This window comes from Anser brachyrhynchus (assembly GCF_964034855.1).
Source record: "Anser brachyrhynchus genome assembly, chromosome: 3".
NCBI lineage: Eukaryota > Metazoa > Chordata > Aves > Anseriformes > Anatidae > Anser > Anser brachyrhynchus.
In genome coordinates, this window is record NC_137696.1 from 27,132,339 (window position 1) to 27,147,091 (window position 14,753).

Here is a 14,753-nt window from a genome sequence, read left to right on the forward strand (position 1 = left end):
ATATGACAGATTTGAACAGTCTGAGGAAACTGAATACAAATGTCACTTAATTGGTGATAAATTATTGCCAATGCTTAGAGTACGGATAATGCATGCCTGTTAGAAATTGGATGGGTACTAAACCATACCTGCATACTATCAAGAAGCCTGAGGAGTTATTAGCTCTGATTTTGTTTATTCCTGATGTGTGATTTTTCCCATAAGGAGGATTTTGGTTAGCTACTCCATACACTTGCTCTTGTGGAAGTCCATCTGTAACATGTTTGGGCTCCTCAATTCTTATTTAGATTCCCTTTCCAAATAAATGAGGGATTGCCTTGATGTTGGCAGGTGCTGAATGCTACAAAGCCTCAAGTACTAGCAGGTCCCACAGTGCCAAACTTCAGCCTTTCAGCTGTGAGACTTAGGCTCCCCGTGCTCATTTGCAGAGACCCAGCAAAACCTCCACCATGTTTTCTTCACTCTCTCCTTCTCCTGCGGTATATTCACTCAAGCATGTGCATATCAAGAATATTTATGTATGTGACTAAAGGGAATGGATAACAGTCCCAGACTGGCAAGGATAGGAAGGTTTATAAAATAGTGCACGCACACAGGAAAAAACATAAAATTCAAATACACACACAACAAAAAGAAAAAAAAAGAAAAAAAGAAAAAAAAGGAATAATGGAGACAAATTCTATTTCCATTTTTTTCATAGTATAGTGTGAAATACAGAGGACCCTTCCTTCACTTTTCTTCATTAACATCAGTCAAAACCTGTGCTTCTCAGTATTTAATGCAGAAATGAGATACTCATTAAATGTTTGTTCTTTAAAAACTCTCACTCTGTAAAGGGAATTCAATCTGTTTCTCTTTAGATCCCCATGTTAAAGGGCCTTATGGTGGGTTTCTCATAAGCAACCTCTAACCATTCTGGCTTGCTGAAAGTATAATGTGGAAAGAAAGGGCATTTATTTGAAAAACAAATCTTGAAAGTTTAGCCATTAGCCTCAGCGCCTATAAAATCTTCTGGTTCAGTCTGGAGTCTCTCAGGGGTAAATGCACAGGTGCTAAGTGCTGAACAGCTGCAGCAAGTGATGAATTTAGGGAATGGCATGAAGTTAAAAACCAAGATGACCAAATGAGATACATTTTACAATCAAAGCCCAAGCTTATGTTAAAAATTAGAATGCCTTTATAGATGCTTTTGTTTTTCCCCTGAGCCTTCTAAAATCAGTATGGCAGTGAAGGCAGAGCTAACGATAAAAGTATTGAGTACTTCTTGCAAGTTCTGGCTCAGTGGAAAGCTGGAGCATAAAATGTTTGTGGATTATTATTATCTCTGATGTGTGTGGTAGTATGAAAGGCACAAGATCAATGCTTTTACCCTACTCATTTACATAAAGGCCTCTTCATTCTACTCAGATAGCCGTAAGAATCTACACAATAAGTGTAAATATCATTTGCATGTGTTTAGAAGCGCTTTTGCCTTGCCAGAGTGGTATAAAGGAGCATTACTGTGACTCACACTTTTATCCTGTAAGTAAGAAATCATTGTATTCAATTAAGTGAGTAGATGCTGGGGCAGTGTTAGCCACAAGGTGATTTAGAAATAGTCCTGCTTACTTGGCTCAAAAATCTGTGGCTGCAGACATCACATTAGCACAATCTAGAGTCCAGCCAACACATCAGTCCTTCCATCCCTGCATGCAGAACACCTCCAGGTGGAGCTCAGTGGGAGCCCACATGGGCACTCAGAGCCCCTCTCCCCTCCTGCTCAGATCTTGGTGAGAAAGATTTCCTCTGCTTACCTAACACTGCTGGAAATGGGGAAAGGCTCCCCTGGAGCCCTCAGTTACACAGGATTTTGAGCTGGAGCCCTGTTGCAGGCCCAAGGTTTAATGCAACATGTCCAACATGTCCAACATTTAGTCCAACATGGCACGTGTGGGAGAGGGGAAGCTCTGCCAAGGCACCAGGTGGGGAGGAACAGGGTCCTATACCCAGACACTGAGAGAGAGGAAAATAGTTCAAGAGCAAGCCATGGCATTTTGTTGTAAAATTAAGGTGAGAAATAGCCTTTCTGAGACATCTTGGGAGTTCTGGTGGATGCAAAGCTTGACATGAACCAGCAGGACACATTTGCAGCCCAGAAGGCCAACTGCATCCTGGTTGTGGCTGTCTCATCCCTGAAGGTGTTCAAGGCCAGGTTGGATGGGGCCTTGGCCAATCTAATCTAGTGGGTGGCATCCCTGTCCATGGCAGGAGGGTTGGAACTAGGTGAACTTTATGGTCTTTTCCAACCCAAGCCATTCTATGATCTCTCAAGTAGACAAGAACAACTTGTATTTGGCTATTTATTTTGTTGAATAACACCCTTCACATCGTACTCACCATAGCACAAATGTGAAACTTGATACCTTTTTTCCTATTAAAACATTTGCCTCTGTTACCTATGTCAGGCTTCACCCTGAAGTTTCCTCTTAGCTGTGTGTGGCCCCTGGCAATACCACAGCCCCATGCAGTTGACAGAATAGTTCCTACAGCCTTCCAGAGAATCAGGAACCAGGCCAGTTTTGAAGTAAAAAACATGTATTAAAAACATTAGTCTTTTAAAAACGATCAATCTAAATGCACATATTGGACCAACAATTATCAATGTGCTTTGCTTTTGTTTTTCTTACAGGAGAAATTAAACAGCTCATTTAATGAATCAGTGATTTTCTCTTCCATCATTAAGTCATTTCTAGAAAGAGAAGAAATACTCTAAGTCCAACCATATATTTATCATGTTTAGTGCAAAATAAATCCCATACCAGTTCTTCTGTCCTAGGCTTCCCAACGTCTTGTACACGCTTTATAAACACTATTAATCATGCAGAACCTGTCAACAGTGTTAGCAGAGCACATAATGTATTTGGAACATTTGTAGCATAACAGCTTTGAATGTAAAGGTCACCATCTCCACATTAACTCCATCAAAATAATTGGGTAATTTTCCTTTAAAAACACACAAAACAGTTTCTCTCGGAGGTCCCATGTGGCAGCTGAACCTGACATCTGTGAAAGAAAGCATGGAGCTGCATGTATAGTATCACAAAGCTGCATGGAAGATCAAAAGAACATATTTGCTTATGTTAGCTCGCAAACAGGGGAATGTCAAAACCAGGAACTACACCAATGCATCGAAGTCAAGCCCAAGCAAGCCAAGCATTTTTTGAAGGAGTGATACAGCCCTTGTCCATCAGCGGGTGGGATCCAGCTGGTCTGCAGAGTGCCTATGGAGCGCAGTGGCTGAGTAAAGCTCCCTTCCTTCCTTCCCTTCCTGCTGCTGGCCGCAACCATGCCTCTCCTCCGCTGGGCATGGGCTTGGAGGCCAACTTCCTCTGAAGGCATGCCAGCACTACTTATCAACTAGCTGGGAAGCTGTCAGCGTTTTTTCTTTACTTCTCTCACAGGCCTTCCGACTCTGCCTTGTCCTACGGCCCAGGTGCTGCACCTCCTTCTGCTTCTTTCTACAAAAAACTTGCCTCTAACTGAACTCCTGAAAACCAAATAAGTAAAATAATAAGGGGCAGTTGACAATGAGAAGAGATGTGCTGTCACCTGCCCACCCTTGCTAGCACAAGTTACACAGAGTGCACCTACAATCTGATCAGCCCTGGGCATCTGCACAGGAGAACATTGCTCTGAAGATGAGGGCAGGGGACCACTCTTTCTGGTCATGGTGAACATTTAATTCACCTTTTTGCATACATTTGAACATGTGGGAACAAGGTCTGTGTCTTGTCCCCAGGTATTCTATACATGTGTAAAGGTCTTGAGACTTAAAGAAACAAAACTGGATCATTAACATGCTGGGGATCCCCACAGTTTAAGCAGTGGTACTAGTTCATAAGCACAGCTGCAACCAAACCTGGGTTTGGCTGCACATATTCTGTATCGATAGGCCTAAATGGCAGCTCTCAAGAGCTATCTTTGGGCTTCAAGTTCCACACCAATCCATCTCTAAGATGACAATGTTGTTAGGATCTGAAGTTAAAAGAGAGATTTAAATTTTAAATAAGTCTTTGGGCACGACATGTTTTTGCAGTGGTGCAGGGTTCATGGGCTCTTGAGTGTCTGTGAGCCTTGGCTCTAAGTCAGAGGACTCCCAGAAACAGCCCCGTCACACTACTCAACACAGGGGAAGGATCTGACTGAGGGCAAAAGGGACTTTAAACCCTTCTGAAGATGGTGGTGTGGTGATGCAGGATGCATCTGAGGAGCTAGTCTTCTGCCTACAAATTTTAACCAGACTATGTCTGTGGTCATTGTCATCAGCAAAAGACCTTACTGAGTGCTTCTAAAAGCACTTGGCCTGCTGAAGGTGACAGAAAGCATCCTAAAGGCACAGGAGGGCTTGGAAAGCCATGCAATTATCTTCTGTCGGGCCATACAGACCATAGGCTGTAATTCTGCGAAGGCTCCACATCACCCCAGTGATGTTCCCCTTCAGGCCTTTCTTTTCGGTGCTTGTGCTTCAGATAGCACTGAAGCAGAGGCCAGCAGCCTACCAAAGGTGAAAGCCTTCCTCTTTGCTGTGAAAGGAAACAAAATGACCTGTATTTCACTGCACAGATTCTCCTCACAGTGCTTACATTGAGTTTTAGCAGCAAACACTATCTTCCCACTGAGGCAGCCAAGTGGCTCTGGAGGAGATGGCAAGACCATGGTGCTCTATGGCAGCACCTGTCTCTGCTCCTTACTGCCCATGGGTGCTGAGAGAAACTGGAGAGGCTTTTGGAGAGCGACAGTATCCTACGAGTAGCTGCTGTGATAGTCTGTGACTGACAACACCGCACGGATGGGCTCTGCCAGATCTGTTGGTGACTACAGGTGCCCTTGGGAAGAGGAAGCAAGCAAGGAAAAATTGCATGGCCAACTTCTAAAGAGTTTCTGAGGCACACAACCACATTACAACCCACTCCATACTCCCCTCCCCCCCGCCATTACACAGCCATTTTTATGAAGTGAGAAGTGGTTTGAGTCAAAATAAGATGAAACAAACTTGTGACATTTTAGTGACTGGAATCCATTCCCTTTTCTGCAAACCCCGTGGAAACTTCCCACAGCTTCATTATTAATGCGTTTGTGAAAAAAGCTGTTTGACAACTTACTGCCTGACCATTTCCTACTGTGATACACTGACACAGCTCTAACCGATAGTTTCATAAGATGGAAACTGGAAGTCCTTTTAATACTCAAGATTTACCTCTTTTGGTTCAAGATTCTTAAAATAAGAAGTATAGGATGGAGTTATTACATAATATATCCTCCATTTCAGTTCTAAATCACTGCAGGAAACAAGTAGAAAACATTGTGGAGATACTGAACTTTATATATAACACCAAGAAGCAGATATGTTTTCCTTCCCATGAAGATTTCACCTAAATCAATAAAATATTAGCATAAAAAAATATGTAAATCCTACCCCCCCAAACATTCCAAAGTAACCATAACAAACTAGAAGCTAACTATTGCTTCTCTGTTATGCGTAATCATATTTCAAAAAGGATTTACAGATGGAAAGCCACAAAAGACCACCAGACAGAATGAGTGATATCACAAAGAAAGAAACATTCATGCACTTGTATACACCAATTAAGACCATCACTACAAACCCTTGGATTCCTCTAAACACAATGAAATGGGAAGCAATAGTAGGCTTCTCTGTACTGCACAATTCTGCTTGTCAGAAGGTAACAACTGCTTTATGAAGTTATCCTTATAAGCTACATTATTGTGCGTAGTCAATAGCAAATGTAATAAATGGATTCCTGCCAGCATGTGAGTTTTGAACTTTCCCAGATTTGTTAACCCAGTGTCTGGTAGACGACTTGCCATTTGGGGCCTGCTGTACTGAACACTTCCCATGTGCTGGGTGCTTCAAGCAGTGGTGTGAACTTTGGGCATCTCCTTCACAATCAAAAAGCCATTTTCCTCTTGTTTTAAAATAACTCCTTTCATGAGAACTTTAAAGAGAACAAACCAGTGTGCAATATCCACCCCTTGGAGCCAAGTTTGCATATGTGTTACCATGGGTTGGAGACATGGAGAAATATATCTTCCACTATTTGTGTTCTCAACTGAGAGTTTTACTGCACTGGGAACATAAACCTGTCTGAGGGAACTGATGTTGGAGAGGAGATTCAAAACATCCAGCCCATCAGGACAACCAGAACTACTGATAGAATCTTCATGGAAGTATAAGTAATAAAATCCCTTAAATCTGTCCAAATGGTGGGCTGGAAAATTCATTAAGTCTTTTGTACCCAAGGAAATAACCAGAAATAGATTCTTTCATCAGCACTGAATTCTCATCCAAAGACAAGCTGGTGTTTCTGTATTTCCTAGTGTTCTCATTCCTAGATAAGGTCACCATGTCCTCCTCGGCGTTGCAAATCTTTCCCTTCCTAGTAATGGCCTAGGCCAAGTTGCTCTAGCGCTGGCCTTACATGGTGTGGTGGGAGAAAAACTACTTCAGTTCACAGCCATTTGATTCATTGCTGTGGATTTTAATGAGTGCCAATAGCTCAGATTTTGAAAAGGAAATAGCTGCCTAATACAACTGGCCCTAGGCCACCAACTTGTTTTCAAATAGCACTGCCTAGCCCTGACCATTAGCCAAATCCAAATCCCAGACAGAGGGAGGGGTAAGACTGTATTTTACTGTTCATCCCTCGTACCGTCCAAGGACTGCTTTTGAGCCATAAAACTATACCTACAAAGGGAACTAGACAGGGAAACAAGCTCACTGTCCAAGACGTTGGAAAGGAGGGAATGAGAGTGGCCAGTCCAGGAGATTTCTTTCAAAAGGACAAATGGCAGCTGCTACTCAGGCTATCAAAGTCAGCCTGAAACACTGCCATTTGACCTCCCTGCCAGATTTTACTGAGTCCAAGTGAAGAGCCAAAACGCTGCACAAACTTCTGGCCCCACAAAAGGAAGAGACAACCTTTCTCCTCCAGCTTCCAACCCCAGGGCCAGGGCTCCAGCCTGAGCTCTTGCTTCTGGCTCTGCCATAAGCTCAGTGCGTTACCCCCAAATCCGTGGGGTCCCATCACCTCTCCCAGCTCTCTCACGTGCACAGAAGGGATACACTTCCACCCCTGTGTGAGCTGCCTGGAGATGAAGAGCTCAGAAGTCTTACAGAGGTTGCAAGGTTGCTGTCATGTTCTTCTCACACAAAGCAGAAAGCAGGAGGATGCTGAAGCCAGGACTGCAGGACAGGCTAGCATTTCTGATAAATACAATAAAAGCCGCCCAGCAATCAGTAAACAGTGGTATAATTAGCAAATGTTTTTCTATTTACTTCCTTTAATATGCAATAGGGGGAAATGAAATAAAATGTCAAGGACTTCATCAAACAGATGGTTCTGCACTTATTATTTTTCTCTGCTGCATTGTTTGCGTCAACTAAAGAAGAAACTCCTTTACGAAGTGTGACTCATGGATTCCTGGGAAGCTGCATTCTCAGCAGGGGGAGGACAGCAGGGGAGGAGAGGAAAGGGGAGGGAAGAGGACTCAGCTCATGAGCTTTTATTAGGAGCATTATTATGTCTCATTAATTAATCTGACCGCCGCTTTAGTGACGTCTCGGTCTCATTTCACAGGAAAAAATTACTCTGGATTGCCAAGTTAAATAGACAATTACAGGAAGACCAAATTATGCCTACATTGCATTCCCTCAGGGCACCAGGCCAAGTTTATGTCAAATCCATAATAACTAGACTACCCTCACTAAAAACAGCTCCTGTGGACATACGTCATGAACCATTTGTAATCTACACAGAGGATGTATTGATCTTCCTTGGGCTTCCTTTCTCATAAACTCATAATAGCAAAGACAGGATTTTCTAAGTATCTAACTCTCTGCTGCACATATGCAGAGCATAAGCTGTGTTAAGTCCAATAAAGCCTAATTAAAGCATAACCATTAGCTGTTTAATTTCCTTTTCCTATCCCAAGGGGCAACTGCCTAGAGAGCAGGAGGAGAAGCTTAGTATGTTTCAGAGGAGGAATTAAAATAAAAAATACGAATTTTCCCTGAAGAAAGACACACAGGTAAAATCTAGGAGAAGTTTCTTTTCACCTGGAGAAAAAAACAAACAACTTTCAAGGTCTGCTCTCAATACAAAACAGATGGAGATCCGTAAGAAAAAAAGGGTTGTGAACATATCTGTCCAAGAGAAATGGAACGCCCTTTAAAAAGTAGTTGGCTAGTTGACACCAGGAAGATTTATGCCTTCAAATCCCACTACCATAATTCAATCTCCCACCTCCAACCCCAAGCTCATTATATTCTTTCTCTCTTCTCCTATGTGTAGGTCTGTCCTTTTCTCCTTATCCCTGTCTGAGAACTCCCAGCTGGATGTACCACACTGTCCCCAGTCCCAGCATGTTCCCCAAAGAGTCCCCCCAGCCCTGGTACTTCAGAGCTAACTTTCAAACACAAATTTCCTTACTCAAGCCAATGAATGCTGGTAGCTCAAGAGAAATTGGTGTTCACTGAACCAACCCACCAGGGGTCTGGTGTGTCCACAGTGACAGAAACTTTTCTCCTTCCTCCCACACCTGATTTTTCTCAGCAATTCTCTCAGACCAATCATAATTTGCTTTTTTGTCATATCCCTACTTAGTCTTCAGGTATGAAGAAGCTGTATGGATGACACTGTGTCCTCCTCATCTGTTCTTAGGTCTGGGCATACACCTGGTATTTGGCTTCTGCCTGGTGGAAATCTGGGTCAGTCCTCTGGCCCACTTTTAATAATCATACCTCAAGAGTGGAGGTGAGCCGAGCTCCACGTGGCTTCCCTGGCAGGCCTGAGGCCACCCAGCTTGGTCACCACCTGGACTCTGCAGACCATCACCATCAGCCCCAACAGTTTTTCCAGCTAGCACATGGAAATAACGCCTTCCCCAAGCATAACATGGGCACAACTACTCCATTTTTGCCCCCTGGCTCCACACCACATATACACACACATTTCTTGCTCCACGTTCATGTCATCTCCTCTCCCTGCCAAAGCTTTTTTTTTTTCTTTTTTTTCAATTTTTTTTTTTCTCCCCTTACAACAGTGAGAACAACTTAACTGCATAGACAATGTTCAGATCAAGCCCCTGAGGAGCAGCCATCTGAGTTTGAATGTGTCTGTCAACCCGGTGTAAATTTTAGTATGGTGTTGCACATCCGTTTTGTTGTTCTTGGCAGCTGGGGCCAATGTCCTCACCACACAGTTCATGCTGGTCAGGACGAGCACAAGAGAAAATGCAACCAGTGTCACGGAGCTGCCTTCCAAACTAATATGGGGATCCTGGAATAGGCTTTATTTTCTCTTTATTTTCTCTTTTTTTTGCCTTAATGCTGTACAAACAAGCAATGAGTGTTATTAAATGTCTGTTCCTTTCCCAGGCTGTAACACTTTCTTTTTCTCTCTGCTGCCCCAACTTAGGATTTTTCATGATCCAAGCCAGCCTATTCAAGTGACAAAGCAGATCACTTTGCAAAGTGGCTTTCAGCCAAAATTGTGACCTTTTTAACAGTGCGGTGAAATGGCAACATTTCGATTATCATGGGGCTTTTGTTTTGGAGTAAGGAAAGTTGTTTTTCCTTCTTTAACGACCAAGCAGCTCTTTTTACCCTAAGAGCTGTTGCATGAAGAAAAGTAGAAATTCAATAAAAATTGTCCAAAGCTGGTGATGAGATATTCCATGTTTTTCTCTGGCATTCACAAAATGTTTTGCCAAATTTTCTTAACTCCTGCTAATATTTCCTTTTAAAAACTACTGCTGGATCTTCAAGCAGTACTGGTGAGTGGTGCAAGAGTGCCTAAAATGCCTTATGCATTATTATGAGACGCATGAAGCATGCTTTCCTCTTTAATTTTAAAAACTGAAAATTCTTTAAGTGAAAATTCCAATAAAAAAGGAAAACTCCAAACACAGTCTTTGCGATGGAGGCTGATTGGCAAATGACTGTGCACTGATAAAAGGTTTCCTGTTCTGAAATAGCAATAGGAAGAGGTGGAAGCATCAGCTTCTTGTTTGGTTCTCAGCTCCAGCTCTGAGTGCAGGCAAACAGAGCCATGTTGCAGTCTCCTTGATTTTGTTGGCTTTTGACAATTCCACCTTGCTGGATTTTACTTAGACACCACTCATTCTGCAGTCACCTTCCTGCAAAAGAACTGAAGGATCCTCAGCTCAAAGGAGATTTTTCAACACTGCAGGAGGAATTCTGAGCTGAGAGGGGAGACTGCCTATAGCACAGAGCCCTGCCCCCTGATTGCAAATATTAATTTATAATCATGCTTTGAAAACCTTACTGCACCTGATATTAATATCCTCAGAACAACAGAGGGTCACATCATGTAAGGCTCATAAAAGCTAATTTTACAGCTGCAAAGTCAGATTTTTCCTTTTCTTTTTTTTTTTTTTTTTTCCCTACCAAAAATAAATCCACATTCTCTACTTCAGCAGCAGCTTTAGGACAGTTCATAAGTTCAGGTCCTAAAACGTCTTGAGGTATTCAGAATAACTAATGCACTGGGAAAGTTTTGCACACAGGAAAACTTCTATTTATAAAACTTCCAGTGGTTTCCTTTAAGTTTTCTTCTCTCTCATGAGTTATTATGGAGTAGAAGAAAGTCAGGTGCCACAGTACAAATATTAAAGAGAAAATAATAATAATCCCCAAACCTTTTAGCTTCCCAGTGTGTAGTGGGTACTTATGTGTACTTATTTTGTAATAGCTTTGTTGGGACTGAAAAACCCACATCAGTTATAATAGGAAGAGTTTCTTAAGGCTCAGGGCCTCCTTCTTTAACCTTCTACCCTGGAGAGACTTGGAACCAAGGAAGGAAGTTTTGAAGTTCTGGGAAGGTGTGTGTTAACCTTTCCTTAAGGCCTCTACATTATTTGCTAAGGAAGGTACAGAGGTGTGCAACAAGCTTTAACTCTTTGGGCAGGTAAAGCTCGACCTGCACAATGTCATGTGTTATAGCAGAGCTCTTTTCCTGCAGGTCTGAATGACAGTCTCATCTTCTATTCTAGTCCAATCACCTTCAGTTCCTTCATTATTTACAATCCAATGCCTGGTGGAGAAGGTGTTTATAAGGAGGGTAGCTGCCAAGCTTCACAAGTCAACGGCCTAATCTTCTGGTGCACGTTTTCTCCAAAGAGCTTTCCCTCTCTTTATGATCCCCCTGCCAATCAGCAGTGCTGCAGCGAAGGTGTTTACAGGCAGAGGTGCTGCAGCACTTCACCTCCTCTGGCACTGTTACGCAGTTGTAAAAGTCATCATGTAACATCTCACCTCACCGGAGCAGGAGATGTCATGTAGCATGATGAAGATGCTGCCTGGTGCATAACTCTCCAGCAGCCCAGGAAGAACATCTGTCACCAGTGTTTTTACTGCAGCTCTATCTGCACCTGGTTGTTCTTTCTGTGAGTTCCTGTGTTATTTTTCTTCCATATACTCAGACATACTGTGGTGGATTTGTTACCTTACACAGATTGCCATGGTCAAAATGCTTGTCCAACAGATGCAAGAAAAAGTAAAGAAATTAGCACCAAGCAACAACACAATTTTCAGAAGAGAAAACGTACTGCTTTTGTGTCTCACAACATATTCTACATACTGTACTTCGCAGCATATGTCTTCTTGGGTGTAGCAGGAAGAACTCAAATTCTGGCCCATTAGAAAGAGCCACAGTGGCATATTGCAAGGTTATGGGACAGAATGAAAACACATTTGTTCATGCATCACATGAAACTTAGTACTGGGGACAGGAGAGAATCATATTGCAAATAAGCTGAAAACAGGGTATCTGCAAGAAGACTTCAGAGACTGAGGATGAGATATAGGACTGGGCTCATGAAACCTACTGCAGAGGACTAGTCTTTTTCTTTCATCTGTTTTTATTTCTCAGATTTCAGTGTAAAGTAAGATTTGAATGACCACCTCTCTCCTTGGGAAGGAGGAATTGCTAAGATGTTAAAGGAGGAAAAGGTACTGTTTACTCCCTGGTGGTTTAATCCACGCTGGTAGCTTACACGCAGACCAGTTAATGGTTTCTCATTCATGTCCTCTATCATGGACTGAGGGCACGTATTGTGCATGAGTCATAATTAGCTTGTTTGTATAATTCCAAAAGGAAAACAAACAGCCCCATATCTCCTGGTCGTACTAACAATAAGCTGACACATACTTAATCAAAATAGAGGATGCTGAATTAATTCAAATAGGCTGATTTTCAAGAGAGACAATTGGAAATTCCTCCCAGAGCAGTTAGTCACTCAGAAGGAGTTCAGCCAAACACAGGATGAAATTTGTCACATTCATTCCAGAATTAGTCATTTCTCAGAACTTATTACAATTTTCTTTAACGTGTTTCCAGACTTTGCCTTGAAGCAGATGATGAATGAAAGATTGATGCATCTAAATTTTAGGAGGCTCAGACTCAAGAAAAAAATCTGCAGGGAAATTTCCTTGCTCACGCTTGTGACACAAAGCCAGGAGATGCCATGCCCTGGCAAAGTCTTCATCAATGGAAAAGTTTAGGAAAATGAAAGACCCAGTTAACCAGTTGCTAAGAAACAAAATGATGAATAGTACCATTTGTCAAAGATCCTAATTTCTGCAGCTGGCCCTTTTGTTAAAGAATTATAGATAGTGGTTGCTAGAGAAGGAAAATGAAGTAATTGCTGACCCTTCGGCCACTCTGCCAGTGCTCAGGATGTGACCGGCTGTTCTGCAGTGTTCTAGGTATTCCAGAAACCTTGTACCATACAGTGAAGGGGTACAGGACATTTGGGTAGACTGTACGAGCAGCACTATCAGGTATAGAAACAGGACGAATGGACCCAGTTGTCTTGCCAAAAGATGACCCAGCTTAGCAGAAGCCTTCCTTATTTACCTCTATCAGCCAAACAGAAAAGATATTCCACTTACAAGGCAGAAAGAAAAGAAACATTGCACGCTGGATACCTTTGATAGTCCTTTATGACTACTTTTTTGCACTGGAACAATTGAACTGTAACTCTTGGATACACACAGGATCAAGAGAAAGAAGAAGCTAAGGCACAAAGACACCACTACCTTCGGAGGCTTTACAGAAACCCTATGTTTAAATGTGTAAGTTTATCATCAAATACAGCAAAGAGTAAACATCCCCTCTCTTTACATTCAAGTCTTTTCAGGCTTATACCTGTTGCTTGCTTGCCCAGCAAGTAGTACTGTTGTTACATGACATCACAGAAATGTAGATTCCTAAAGAAATGTACTGGAAAAGGACAAATACTTAGAACTCTGATGGATATAGCTTTGATTTGTTACATTAATAATATACAAGTTTTCCCCTACAGGTAACAGAAAAAAAAAAAAAAAAGGAAAAAAAAAAAGGGTTGTTTGACTACAGTCATGTTTCTCCTGATTTAGGTGAGTAATAAAATTGTTATGAAAGACATTTGGAAAAAGTCATCACTGATTGTGCCTGGTAGTCTCTTTCAAAGCATAATGCTTGTCCTCAACTTTGTTTCCTTTCAGACAGTCTGGCTTTTTCCTGCCAATCTGCTCATCAGAGCTCTGCTCATGTTTACAACACCACAGCTGAAAACCTTCATGGAGTCAGAAATGATCATCTCATCCATATGATAATCCTGTGCATGGAATAGCCAAATCTTTGGGAAAAAAAAAAGTTCAAAATAAGTATGTCAGCTGATTAGTCATATTAGTTTCATGTTTCTGAACAGTGAATTACTCATTTTATATCTGCAGAAGTAGGAAAAAAAAAAAAAGAACAAAAAAAGAACAAGTCATGATTTAGTTTTGACTCCCCTGGAGGACGCACAGTTAAAAATTACTCAATGGAAGAATCATGCAATATCATGAGTATTGGATGCTGTTTCTTTTCTTTGAGAGACCAACACATTTTTGAGAGCATTAAATGTAATGAATAAGCAGTCAGCAGTCTTACCCAGCTCTGCTCAAAAATATTTTTTTATTTTTTTTAACATGGCAGTTACAGATTGTAAAAGCATGTTATGTGACTTCTTCATCCCACCAGGGAGGCTTTCTGGGGAAAGCAGAAGGAGGCTTGTGGCAACTCTCAGGCTGACTCTCAGACCAGCTTTGAGAGAATTAATTTGTCACCAAAATGGCACACTGACTTTTGGCTGGTAGTCTGGAGGATGGCCGTGACTCTTTAACGCAGTTGCTTATGCCCAGAGGAGGACATTTTAAAATTTGCTTTGCACTGGCTCGTCTGGTTCTGTGGCCATCTGCTGACAAAACCAGGTAAGCCACTGAGTGGCTGACAACAGTATGGAAAAAGACAGGATGTCCTCCTCTGGGTTGTGGCCTTTCACTGTAGATTTCAGAAACTCTGAAAGTAACCTTTTATTCACTCAGATGGTAATGTTAAACTGAGAGCAATTAAAAAAAAAAAAACAAACAAAACAAACAAACAAACAAAAACTAGCTAAAATGAAAACCTTAACATAAATCTGTTTATAAAAGACTGGTAATAAAAACAGAATACAAGTGAACTGAAGGAAGTTTTAGCATGTACCAGCTACCCCCGTCTGCACTGCCAATGTTGTGACAGGGCTGATGCTTTTCAACACTGACAGCTGGAGCATCCTGGTCATTTGTCACATGAGGATTACGGTCCAACTTTCATGCTTGGCAGAGAAATGAGAACAGCAGCTACCACCTCCCAGCTGTTTCATTT